The following is a 13,929-nucleotide window of genomic DNA, read 5'->3' as shown; positions in this document are numbered from 1 at the left end:
ATGCCTCCCACCCAACTCACCAATTGGCCTCCAGCCTCACCCACATTTTCGGAGCCAGGGAATCAAGGGCACCTGTTTCTGTTTTCCCCTCCCTCATGCTGCAGCACAGATCCCAACAGAGCCTTGCCTGGATTCTCATCCGACCCCATCAATTTCTAATGATTAAAGAGTCCATACCCAGGTGAATAACAGCTAGACTCAGGATGTCTGTACAAGTTCCTTATAAAAAATAAGGATCTTATCTGAGCTAAACTAAAGAAGACAGAGAGTTATCTACATCAAGGCCTGGAAAGCTAGGCACAGAGAAATCAAATTCCTTCATTAAATGTTCACATGTTTGTTGAGGTATCAGAATCATTTTTGCAGAAAATTTTTTAGAAAGTTCAGTGAAAATAAAGCAGGCAAATGAAATCTCAGTAGAAACAGGGCTGCACCAATTATAATCCATGCCCACTACAGATCTCACATCACCACATCAGTATGGAGAGCAATCTTGGTATTTGTTTTTGTACACCCGTGGTGGATTCATGTCATTGTATGGCAAAACCAATACAGAATTGTAAAGTAAAATAAAAAATAAAATAAAATAAAATTTGATAATATCTTACTTGGACCCCCAAATAATGTCCTCACCAACCAGGTGAAAATTGTCCCCCTGGGCACGAAATCAAGGCAGTCCCTGCCCCTACAGCATGCACACCCGAGGCTCTGAAAGAGAAGCTCCTTGTTCTCCTCCTGAGATTCCTGAGCAATCGTCAGAGGCTTTACGGACGGTGTGTGAAGGGGTCACAGGAAAACATAAGGAAGGCTTCATCACACCAAAGAGTAAGTAACACGTAGACAGAGGCAGTCCGGTCACCAGACAGCCCAGAAGTTCTGGCCTAGCCCCGATAGGCTGAGCGCAAGCATCAAATGGCAACCATGGATACTTTGCTTTGGGTGCTGGCCTACAATTCTGGAACTCTCAGGACCTGAAGTGTCTTCAAAGTTGGGGCCATTCCTGATACACCAAGGGAGCCAAAGAACCTGCAATATTCTGCTATGGGACTTCATTCCACGTGGACTCATGAGCAGAAGGGAAGGAGGGGTGTCATTCAAGAAGTTTGGGACTAGAATCTCTTTCCTTGCATCCAGGTTTATAAAACAGGGTGAACAGGAGAAAAGTGAAAACCAGAATTTTGAGGTGGGAAACAAAACATCAGTGTATACGAGTAGGAAATCAGGTCATCTCTTTCAGGCAAAAATACAAGCTTTGAAGACAAAGCCATACTCATTGAAACAGTCATGCTCATGCTTAGTTAGATCTAATCCAAAGGACGATTAGATGCTTTATTGATGGCTTTGGTAGAGGTGACCTGCATTTTCTTCAAGGTGAATTTAAGCTTCTTTTTGGTGGGGGAGGGGGAATACAAAGAGCAACAACAATTATTTTTTTTTAATAACAATCCAAATTTCTTCCTGATCTTTGTTAACATGTATGGTAACTCATTCTATTGTAACATATTGTAACATATATTGTAATACATTGGCCACCTGATGTGAAGAACTGACTCATTGGAAAAGACCCTGATGCTGGGAAAGATTGAAGGTGGGAGGAGAAGGGGACGATGGGGGATGAGATGGTTGGATGGCATCACCGACTCGATGGACATGACTTTGAATAAGCTCTGGGAGTTGGTGATGGACAGGGAAGCCTGGCATGCTGCAGCCCATGGGGTCGCAGAGAGTCTGACATGACTAAGCGACTGAACTGAACTGATTGTAACTCATATGCATTTACAGTTTTGTATTCTACTCAGTTAATTTTCATCTATGTACACTTCCATGATACACACTGGCATTTTCTATATATCTCTGTGCTTTAAAGGGTTATACAGTTATAGCTTGAGGAATCATTCTGCAGTGATTAATAGGCATTTGAATGGTTTGCAGCTTTTTCTTTAAATACAAGAATTAAGAACATTTTATGTTCAGATTAATCTCTTTGCTTCTTGTGTTGTCTCTCTTGTCAATATATGACAATATAATGTCATATAACATGTCACTATATGACAAAATAATACGACAATACAATGTCAATATAATGTGTCAATATATGACACATAAAAGTCCTGGTTGCATGCTGCTCTATTATGTTCCAATTGAGAGATTGCCATAAGCTGGTAGCCTGCAGTCAGGGCTCAGCCCATGCAGGTTTTAATTGGCTCACAGAGCAGGTGCTTCTTGTGTCTCATTGTTGTCGGTATTATAGTTTAGTGTCTTAAGTCAGGGCCTTTATGCTCCATTTTGCCACAATTCCCAATATTCACACTCTCATCCATTTAAATTACCTGCCGGGCTCCTACAAACATTTGATTTTTCAGTCCCTAAATTACTCCAACTCTCAGAATCAGCTGCAAAATATATTTACTTCTGAATATCTAACCATTTCTGAGCTGTCATTTACCTTGTCGGGCTTAATAGGTAAGCATTAGCAATCCTTTTATGCTTAGAAAAAAATTTTAATACAAGCAGACTCCTAAGCCTTGCTAGGAATGAAAGGAAAAGAGCACTAGGCAAGCCCTACCTCATGGCCGATCACACCAGAACTTGATGTGAAAGTGACGAGCAAGGCTCTTCCGGGCCCCGGATTCTGCCGTGTGCACCCTGGAGCACCCTCCACAGACAGCTGGTGCCATGCCTGGAGCACGGATCTGGGTTTACCCATACCAGCCGGTGCCAGTTAGGGCTAATGAATGACACCTTTGTTCATAAAAATGCAGACCATTGCCTACTGTCCATCTTAAAGGGAAAATGTACAATCCTACTTGCCTGGAGAAAAATCTCTGCAACTGCCTCTTTCCCTTCAAAAATTGTACCCATATTTATACATTCGTGCATTTTTCTCCTAAAGGAAACACTCTTTACATATAAGAAGGATAAATGCTTAGTCATTTCCTAGGTTACTCAGTCGCACTGTTAGCAGACAAATCTTACTTTAGTTTTAGAAATATGCCTATTTTCAGCAGTTCGCTTGATTACACTTATGAAATCAGTCTCTTCAGAGAAACACGGCATGGGGAGAAGAAATGGGACCAGAACATCAAGACCTAGGTTCCAGTTCCAGCTATGTCACTGTGAGAAAGGTTGTGTGCATGAAACCCCGTTCTCCCCTTCCTCCAGATTGGTAGGGTTATACCTGGGTTACATGCTCAGAACCACACCTCTGCCTTTGGAACTAGGAGTCGCCGTGTGATAGGTTCTCCTGATACAATGGTCTTTATATACTGTATTTACTTAAAATTATCTGGACAATAACAATCTTCTTATAAAGCCACTTTTAAACTGGATATAACTCATGCCACACAACTTATTCTTTTACGGTTTACAATTCATTGGGTTTTAGTATAGTCACACGTTGTGCAAATCTCACCACTACGTAATTTCAGAATATTTTCATTATCCTCCCCCACACAACTCTGTGCTAGTTAATACAGTGTTATTCCTGTATTATACTGCTCATTCTTCCCTCTCCTCTGCTTCTCAAAACCACTCATCCACTCTCTCTGTACATTTGTCTATTCTGGACATTTCATGTAAGTGGTATAACACAATAGGTACAATACAATTTGTGACTGACTTCCTTCAGTTAGCCTAAAGTTCCCAAGGTTCACCCACGTTGGACTATGTACCAGTACTTCAAACCTTTTTATTCTGCTGGATACTATTTCATTGCATGGATATGCCACACTTTGTATATCCACTTATTGGTAAACATTTAGACTGTTTTAACTTTTTGGCTATTATGAACTTTGAGGCAGAGCTTTTTGGGTGAATAGGTTTTCCATTTTCTTGGATACATCCCTACGAGTAGAATTTCTGTGTCCTATGGTAGTTGTTTTAACTTTGGGGACACTGACAAACTTTTTCACAGTAGCTGTACCATTTTATTAATACATCCCCACTAGCAAACCATTTGAGGTTTCTAATTTCTCTGATGGTTATAACTTTATATGTGAATCTGACTGGGTTAGGGGATGCCTACTCAGGTCACAAAGGGTCAGACTGAGTGCACACACACACACACACAGCTGGTAAACACTATTTCTAGGTGTGTCTGTGAAGATGTTATTGGTGATTTCCATAGACGAAGAAGCTCGTCCTCATGAATGCGGGTGAGTGTCATCACAGGCAGCTGATGGCCTGAACAGAACAAAAGAGTAGAGGACGTGCATTCTCTCTTGAGCTGAGGCACAGCTTCTCTAACTCTCCAACACTGGAGTTCCTGGTCATTGGATGCTGGGACTCCAGATCTTACCACAACGGCGCCTCAGTTCTCAGACCTCAAGCTGAATTATACTATAGGCTTTCCTGATTTTCCTTCATGCAGATGGCAGACTGTAAAACTTCTTGGCCTCCGTAATCATTTGAGGCAATTCCTGTAATAAATTTCCTCTTTTATATATCTATGTGCTAAGTCACTTCAGTTCTGTCCAACTCTTTGCAACCATATGGACCCACCAGGCTCCTCTGCCCATGGGATTCTCCAGGCAAGAATACTGCCATGCCCTCCTCCCAGGGATCCTCCTGACCCAGGGATCAGACTCAAGTCTCATATGTCTCCTGCATTGGCAGGTGGGTTCTTTACCAGTAGGGCCACCTGGGAAGCCTCTATCTATCTATCTCTATGTATCATATTTGGTCTGTTTCTCTAGAAAACACTGACCAATATACTTAACCAATATTTGTCTCTCTTTTCTTTTTTTAAATTCCAGATATCCTAGTGGATATGAGTGGTATCTCATGTGGTTTTGATTTGCATTTTCCAATGGCACCCCACTCCAGTACTCTTGCCTGGAGGATCCCATGGGTGGAGGAGCCTGATGGGCTGCAGTCCATGGGGTCGCACAGAGTCGGACACGACTGAGCGACTTCACTTTCACTTTTCACTTCCATGCACTGGAGAAGAAAATGGCAACCCACTCCAGTGTTCTTGCCTGGAGAATCCCAGGGATGGGGGAGCCTGGTGGGCTGCTGTCTATGGGGTCGCACAGAGTTGGACACGACTGAAGCGACTTAGCAGCAGCAGCAGTGACATACTGTGCATCTTATCATGTACCTACTGGTCATGTTCACTGGCAAAATGGCTTTTCAAATATTTCACTCATTTGTATATTAGGTGTCTTCATTCTTAATGTGTTGTAAGAGTTCTTAATATGTTCTGGATATTAGACCTTTATTAGACACATGACTTGTAAATTTTTTCTCCCATTTCATGGATTATCTTTTCACTTCTGTGATAGTGTCCTGTGACACACAAGTTTTTAATTTTGATGAAGTCCAATTTAATTTTCTTCAGTTGCTTCGGCTTTGATGTTATATCTAAGAAACTGTTACATAATCAAAATTCACAAAGATTCACACGTATATTTTCTTTTAAGAGTTTCATACATTTGGATCTTTAATCCATTTTAAGTTCATTTTTGTATATGGTGTGAGGTGGAAGTCTAAATTCATTCTTTGACATGTGGTTATTCAGTTATTCAAGCACCATTTGTTCAAAGCACTATTCTTTCTCCATTTTATCATCCTAGCATCCTTGTAGAAAATCAATTGACCGTAGATGTGCTGATTTTTGGACTCTCAAGTCTATTTAATCAGTCTATGTGTTTGTCCTTTGTCAGTACCATCAGTTCAGTTCAGTCAGTCACTCAGTTGTGTCCGACTCTTTGCGACCCCATGAATCACAGCACGCCAGGCCTCCCTGTCCATCACCAATTCCCGGAGTTCACTCAGACTCACATCCATCGAGTCAGTGATGCCATCCAGCCATCTCATCCTCTGTCGTCCCCTTTTCCTCCTGCCCCCAATCCCTCCCAGCATCAGTATTTTCCAATCAGTCAACTCTTTGCATGAGGTGGCCAAAGTACTGGAGCTTCAGCTTTAGCATCATTCCTTCCAAAGAAATCCCAGGGCTGATCTCCTTCAGAATGGACTGGTTGGATCTCCTTGCAGTCCAAGGGACTCTCAAGAGTCTTCTCCAACACCACAGTTCAAAAGCATCAATTCTTCAGTGCTCAGCCTTCTTCACAGTCCAACTCTCACATCCATACATGACCACAGGAAAAACCATAGCCTTGACTAGGCAGACCTTAGTCGGCAAAGTAATGTCTCTGCTTTTGAATATGCTATCTAGGTTGGTCATAACTTTTCTTCCAAGGAGTAAGTGTCTTTTCATTTCATGGCTGCAGTCACCATCTGCAGTGAGTTTGAAGCCCCCAGAAATAAAGTCTGCCACTGTTTCCACTGTTTCCCCATCTATTTCCCATGAAGTGATGGGACCAGATGCCATGATCTTCATTTTCTGAATGTTGAGCTTTAAGCAACTTTTTCACTCTCCTCTTTCACTTTCATCAAGAGGCTTTTTAGTTCCTATTCACTTTCTGCCATAAGGGTGGTGTCATCTGCATATCTGAGGTTATTGATATTTCTCCCAGCAATCTTGATTCTAGCTTGTGTTTCTTCCAGTCCAGTGTTTCTCATGATGTACTCTGTATAAATTAAATAAGCAGGGTGACAATATACAGCCTTGACGTACGCCTTTTCCTATTTGGAACCAGTCTGTTGTTCCATGTCCAGTTCTAACTGTTGCTTCCTGACCTGCATACAGATTTCTCAAGAGGCAGGTCAGGTGGTCTGGTATTCCCATCTCTTTCAGAATTTTCCACAGTTTATTGTGATCCACACAGTCAAAGGCTTTGGCATAGTGCCTTGATTACAATGGTTTGGTAGTAAGTTTTAAAAGCAGGAAGTGTGTCTTCCAAATTTGTTCTTTTTCAAGATTGTTTTGACTATTCTGAGTGCCTTGCATTTATATATAACTCTTAGGATCACTTTGCCCATTTTTCCAAAGTTGGTAGTATCAATTGTGAGAGGAGTTATGCTGAATCTGTAGATCAGTTTGTGGAGTTCTTAACAGTATTAGGTCTACCAATCCATTAACACAAAATATCCTTCCATTTCCTTAATTTCCATCACTAATGTTTTGTAGTTTTCAGTGTGCAAGTCTTATATCTCTTCAGTTAAATATATTCCAAAGTATTTTATTCTTTTTGATACTATTGTAGGTGGTATTGTTTAGTTAATTTCACTTTCAAACTGCTTATTGCTTAAAATACAACTGATATTTGTATATTGATCCTATATCCTGCAGAGTGGCTAAATCAATTTACTGGTTCTAGTAGATTTTAGGTAGTTTTTATGGTTTTCTATATATAAGATCATACATCTGCAGATACAGTTTTTACTTCTTTCCAATTTGGATATCTTTATTTCATTTTCTGGCCTAACTGTGCTGACTAGATCTCCAGTACAATGTTGAACAGAAGGGACAAGGGAAAGCTTCTTTGTCTTGTTCCTCATTTTAGGGAGAAAGCATTCTTTCCTCCACTATTAAATTTGATATTAGCTACGGGTTCTTCATAGATGGCTCTTTTACAGGTCGAGGGAGCTCCTTTCTATTCCTAGTTTGTTGAATTTTTTATCATGAAAGGGTGTTACATTTTGTCTAGCGCTTTTTCTTCATCTGTTGAGATCATTATATAGTTGTTTTTTCTTCCTTCTATTAACATAGTGTATTATATTGGTTGACTTTCATATGTTGAACAAGTCTATTCCTGAGATAAATCCCACTTATGACATATTAACCTTTTCTATGTTGCTGGATTTGAATTGCCGCTATTTTGTTGATTTTTTTTTTTTCTGTCTATACTCATCTCTAGTGTTAGTCGCTCGGTCATGTCTGACTCTTTGAAATCTCATGGACTCTGTGTAGCCTGCCAGGCTCCTCCATCCATGGGATTCTCCAGGCAAGAATTCTGGAGTGGGTGGCCATTTCCTTCTCCAGGGGATCTTCCTGACCCAGGGGTCGATCCCTGCATTGCAAGCAGATTCTTCACCATCTGAGCCACCAGAGAAGCCCATAAGGGTACTCACTGGCGCACAGTCATTTTCTTGGTATGTCTTTGTCCAGTTTTGGTATCAGGAGAACAATGTCTTCATAGAAAGAGTTTAGGAAGTGCCTTGGCCTCTTCTATTTTGGGGGAAAATTTTGTGAAGGGTTGTGTTAATTCTTCCTTAGGTGTTTTTTAAAATTCACTTGTGAAGCCATCTTTAAGGGAAGCCCTTTAAGTACTAACTCAACTTCTTTAGTTGTTAAAGGTCTATTCACAGTTTTTTCTTGAGTAAGTTTTCATAGTTTGTGTGTTTCTATGGATTTGCCCATTTCGTTTAGGCTATAAGACTTGTTGTCATACAGCTGTTTATATTCCATTATCACCCCCCCCCCTTTTTTAATCCAGTAAGGTCAATAGTAATGTTCCCTCTTTTATTCCTGATTTAGTAAATTGAGTCTTTTCTCCCATCTTCTTGGCCAAGCTAGCTAAATGTTTTTCAATTTTATTGATCTTTTCAAACAATTAACTTTTGATTTTGTTCCTTTTCTCTATTGTTCCAATGAGGACTTTTTTAATGTGCTAAATTTCTGATGTCTGCTTTACTTAACTGCTGAAAATTTGACATGATAATTCAACTAAACACCTCAGTAGTTACAGAATTTCCCTTATTTCAGCTGTAGAGAGATTTAATAGTGTAGTTTAAAAAGGAGAAACCTGCTTCATTCATTGCCCTGAAAACTTGGGAAAAATACTTAACTGTTCTGAGCCTCTGTTTCCTCATGTGTAAAAGGAAAACAGTAACAGAGATGTCTGGAGACGTTGTTCAAATTACATGAGATGGTATGCAAAGCAGCTCATGCCTCAGGGCCAAGTATTTCAGTAGACATGCAAAGAAGCTGATTGTCTGCTTGATTGTTAAATTACATGATGCATATAAATAAAACATACTAGTGTGTAATACGTGATGTTAGTAATCTTACCTTCATTCCCTTTCTTTACCCACCCTACCCCTAACTTTAAAGTTCAGCATGTTCTGGATCCCCACACCACATTTGCTTACCAAAAAGGAAACTGTTTCAGAGTAGCAGGTATCATCAACCCCTGGACCTACTGCATCGGCTTTTTTTTCTCCCCCTTGGACTGCAAGGAGATCCAACCAGTCCATTCTGAAGGAGATCAGGCCTGGGATTTCTTTGGAAGGAATGATGCTGAAGCTGAAACTCCAGCACTTTGGCCACCTCATGCGAAGAGTTGACTCACTGGAAAAGATTCTGATGCTGAGAGGGATTGGGGGCAGAAGAAGGGGACGACAGAGGATGAGATGGCTGGATGGCATCACTGACTCAATGGACATGAGTCTGAGTGAACTCCGGGAGTTGGTGATGGACAGGGAGGCCTGGCGTGCTGCGATTCATGGGGTCGCAAAGAGTCGGACATGACTGAGCAACTGAACTGAACTGAACTGGTTCTTATGATCAAGTCACTTGCAACGTGGTAGATAAAATGGATCCCTAAATAACATCCCGAAACTTCTAGCCCTCATTACATGCTCAATAAATACATGAAGAATAAACGAAAACACTAGAGGGGGCTATAAGCTAAGGGGTTAGTGAAGACAGTCCACAGGCCAGCTTCCTCCCTAGCTGGCTAGCAAGAAACCATGGTGGTCAAGTATGTCACCTAACAGATTTGTTAGTGTAGACAGTCCCCAGACTAAGCAGCGAGGTCTGTGTGACACAGCTTAAGAGAGTGTGCCTATGTATGTAGGTTATTTGGAATACAACAGGTTAAAGTAGGAGAATGAAAAGTAGGGCAAGATTATTTTGGAACATTAAAAGAATTAAAGAGGTAAGAGCCTAAGGGATGCCTTCGTGGTTGCAAGATAAAGAGAAGCCAGGAAAGGATCTAAATGTAAAGAAACTTATTACACAGCTTTCTCAGCCAAGAATTTTCTGAAAGTTGCATACAAAATAAATTCCTTAATAGAATGTCTTAAAAAATGGCACGCAGGCAAGTACCCTGGTTCTTCAGAACAGTATAATGGATTATGAGAATAAGATCAAGAGGTGGGAGCGGGAACAGAGAAAATGGACCAAAGAAAGATTTACTTCTTGTACCTACACTAAAGATGACTGTTCTAATATGAAAATAATAAGGAAGGAGAAACTTGTTAACATTTCCTAACATTTCCTGTCTATACTCAGTCAAGAAAGTCCAACACTAAGGACAAACAAACAAACAAAAATCATAATTCTGATTTCTTTCATCTCAGATCCATCAAGTGTCAGAAAGTCTCAAGGTAGAAACAATAAGTCCAATTCCCAGCCAATGCCCAATAGGAAGCTCATACTTACAGGATCAGACAAAAGTCATCACCAAGAAGAACCACCAACACATAATCCCACTGGTGACTCAGTGGTAAAGAATCCACCTGCCAATTCAGGAGAGACTGGAGACGTGGGTTTGATCCCTGGGTCAGAAAGATCCTCTGAAGAAGGGAATGGCTACGCACTCAAGTATTCTTGCCTGGAAAATTCCATGGACAGAGGAGACTGGCAGGCTATCCATGGGGTCACAAAGAGTCGGACACAACTGAATGACTGAAAATACACTCACACCCCAGCTCCCAATTGTGTACCTCCAATGTTCATGAGTTTGGAAATAACAATTATTTCTGTTAGTTCTTTGAATGTGTTTTGAGGAAACAGAATAAAGTAACCACAATAAAATGAACAGCTGGGAGGGGGAAAGCCAGCATGAAAACAACAGCTGAAAAGGTTCACACATAACACGGATGCACAGGAATAGGGACCATCCTATTTCAAATATCAAAACTGAGATATTTTATAGAACATTGGCTATGAGAAATTAATAAGGATGAACTACGCCACTCTAAAAGGGACAAACATCTGTACCGCAACTTCTTTATGCATTCATCTATCAATAGACACCAATGCTACGATGAACACTGGGGTACCTGTGTCTTTTTGAATTATGCTTTTCTGGGTAAGTCAGAAAGAGAAAAACAAAAATCATATATTAACACATATATATGGAATCTAGGAAAAATGTTTCTGATGAACATATCTGGAGGGCAGGAATAGAGACGCAGCCAGAGAACAGACTTGTGGAAACAGTGGAGGAGAGTGTGGGACGAACTGACAGAGCAGCGTTGAAACGTGCATCGCCATGTGTGAAACAGACGGCTGATGGGGAGCTGCCGTGTAACCCAGGGAGCGCAAGCAGTGCTCTGACAGCCCAGACGAGAGCGATGAGGGCGAGGGCCGCTAGGCAGGGAACACGTGTATACTTAACGGCTGATCACACTGATGGACGGCAGAGACCAACACAACACTGAAAGCAATTATCCTCTAATTAAAAATGTTTACAAAAGGAGACGATATATATGTATACTTACAGCTGATTCATGTTGTTGAACAGCAGAAACTCACACAACATTGTAATTATCCTCCAATGAAATAAACAAAACTATCACCAAAAAAGGGACAAATATCAACAGAGTCCTTAAACTTGTGTTCTATGAAGTAAGTTTATAAATTACATATCACATGAGCAAAACTTCTTGAACTGATAACAGCTGAAAAGTTAAAATTCTCATCGGTTTGTTCCAAAAAAGAATATTGTTTTGGCTGACAGTTTTCTGTTTCAACTTCCATCCAGGGTTTTGTGTTTTTATACGGGAGAAAACTGATGAGAATAAGCTTGAATAAAAATTGGAACACTCTTAGATGCTGACATGCAAAAATTGAAATGTTTAATACATTACTTCAGATCAACTCATACGATTGAGATTAGGTTCTTCCCTTCTCTCTCAGAACTTGAGACAAGTTTAGCAGAAATATCAGATAAATAAGCAGTTGCTTTCAAATAGTCTTAAATGGTGCATGCACAGGTTCATGAAACAAAATAGGCAAATGTAAATATTAAGATGAAAATATTGTCTATGTACACCCGTGGCGGAGTCATGTCAATGTATGACAAAACCAGTACAATCTTGTAAAGTAATTAGCCTCCAATTAAAATAAATTTATATTTTAAAAAAATATTGTCTAAAATCCAGGTTGTTCTTTTCTTTAGGAGTTAAACATAACATGGATGTAGAGAGCAGACAGATGGAAGTGGGTGGGAAGAAGGGGATGGTGGGATGAACCAGGAGATTAGGTTTGACATTTATACACTACCATGTGTAAAACAGCTAGCTGGTGGGAACCTGCTGTATAGCACAGGGAGCTCAGCTTGGTGCTTTGTGACGACCTAGAGGGGTAGGATGAAGGGGGAGGGAGGTTCACGAGGGAGGAGATATATGTATACATACAGCTGATTCACTTCATTGTACAGCAGAGACTAACACCATAAACCAATTATACTCCAGAAAGAGTCAAACATAAATTAATCACATAACTCAGCAAGTTTACTCATATATTTCTACTCAAGATAAATGAAAATATAGGTACAAAGATGTGTATGCAAATATTCATATCAGTATCATTCATAATAGTTAAAAATGGAAAATAACCCAAATGTATATCAACTGATGAATGGACAAATAAAACATGATCTCCATACAACAGGCTATTATTCAGCAAGAAAGAGAAATGAAGTATAGATACATGCTATAACGTGGAAGAACTTCAAAACCATTATGCTCGGTGAAAGAAGCCACATACCAAAGAGAGGTATTATATGATTCCAGCTATAAGAAATATTGAGAAAATAAAATCTACAAAGACAGAAAGCAAATTAATGTTTGCTGAAGACTGGAAGTGAGAAAGGAGAGTGATCACAAATGGGTAAGATGGATCTTTCTGGAGTGTCAGAAATGTTCTAAAATTGGATTATGGTGATGGTCACATGACTCAACAAATATACTAAAAATCACTTAACTGTACACTTAAAACAAGTGAACTTTACGGTATGTCAATTTATATCTCAACAGAGCCATTGGAAAAAAAATCTAGTAAGGTGCATAATATAATATGAACAGATTTTTAGCGTATAACTTGGTGAATTTTAACATATGTATACACCCATGTAACCAGCACCCAGGGAAAGACACAAAACTTTTTTAGCATTCCAGAAAGTTTCCTTGTACCCTTTCCTAATCATAAGGTACCAACTTCGTCCACAAGAGTAGTTACCACTAATTTGCTGTATATCACCTTGATTCATTTTGTCCACAGTGAAATTTCAATGTTTCTTTTGCTCAACATAACCTCTGTGAGATTTATCTGAGTTGAAGCTGATATCAGTAGTTTATTCTTTTTTTATTGCTGTGGAGCCCTGATACCTCAGTTAGTAAAGAATCCGCCTGCAATGCAGAAGACCTCGATTTGATTCCTGGGTCGGGAAGATCCCCTGGAGAAGGGAAAGGCTACCCACTCCAGTATTCTGACCTGAAGAATTCCATGGACTGTGTAGTCCATGGGGTCACAAAGAGTCGGACACAACTGAGCAACTTTCACTTTCATTCCACTGTATAAATATTTCACAATTTGTTTGTAAGTTCTTCTGTTAAAGAACATTTTGGTTGTTTCCAGTTTGGGGGTATTATGAATAAACATGTAATGAACATTATTTTAGATGTCTGTGACAGACATATGCACTTGTTTTTATTGGGTACACAACTAAAAGTAGAAATGCTGATTCAAGGAGGAAGCAAATGTTTAGCTTGGGTACAAACTGCCTTAAAATTTCCAAAACTGTTTAGACAAATTTCCAGTCCTACCAACAATGTCTAAAAGTTCCAGCTGTCCCACCTCCTCACCAACAGTTGGTATTGTCAATCTTTCTAACTTTAGCCATTGTGCTAAAATTACATCGTGCACACAGTGTGTAGGAGTATCCTGGCCTGGCTCTAATTTGCATCTCCTTAATTAAGAATGAAATTGAGCGCATTTGCATATACTTTCTGACCATCTGGTTATCTTCTCTGATGAAGTGCCTGATCAAGAAGTGTGTCCATTTTTAACAGGTT

General features: G+C 39.9%; 1 protein-coding gene across 1 annotated transcript in view; it reads right to left on the bottom strand.

Moving 5' to 3' along the window:
- MANBA (mannosidase beta) overlaps nucleotides 1-13,929 on the bottom strand; it is a 119,901-nt gene that overhangs the window by 17,997 nt on the left and 87,975 nt on the right. The gene's annotated exons all lie outside the window — the stretch shown is intronic.

This window comes from Oryx dammah, unplaced genomic scaffold (genome assembly GCF_014754425.2).
Source record: "Oryx dammah isolate SB20612 unplaced genomic scaffold, SCBI_Odam_1.1 HiC_scaffold_3, whole genome shotgun sequence".
NCBI lineage: Eukaryota > Metazoa > Chordata > Mammalia > Artiodactyla > Bovidae > Oryx > Oryx dammah.
This window is presented reverse-complemented; position numbering and strand designations above follow the sequence as displayed.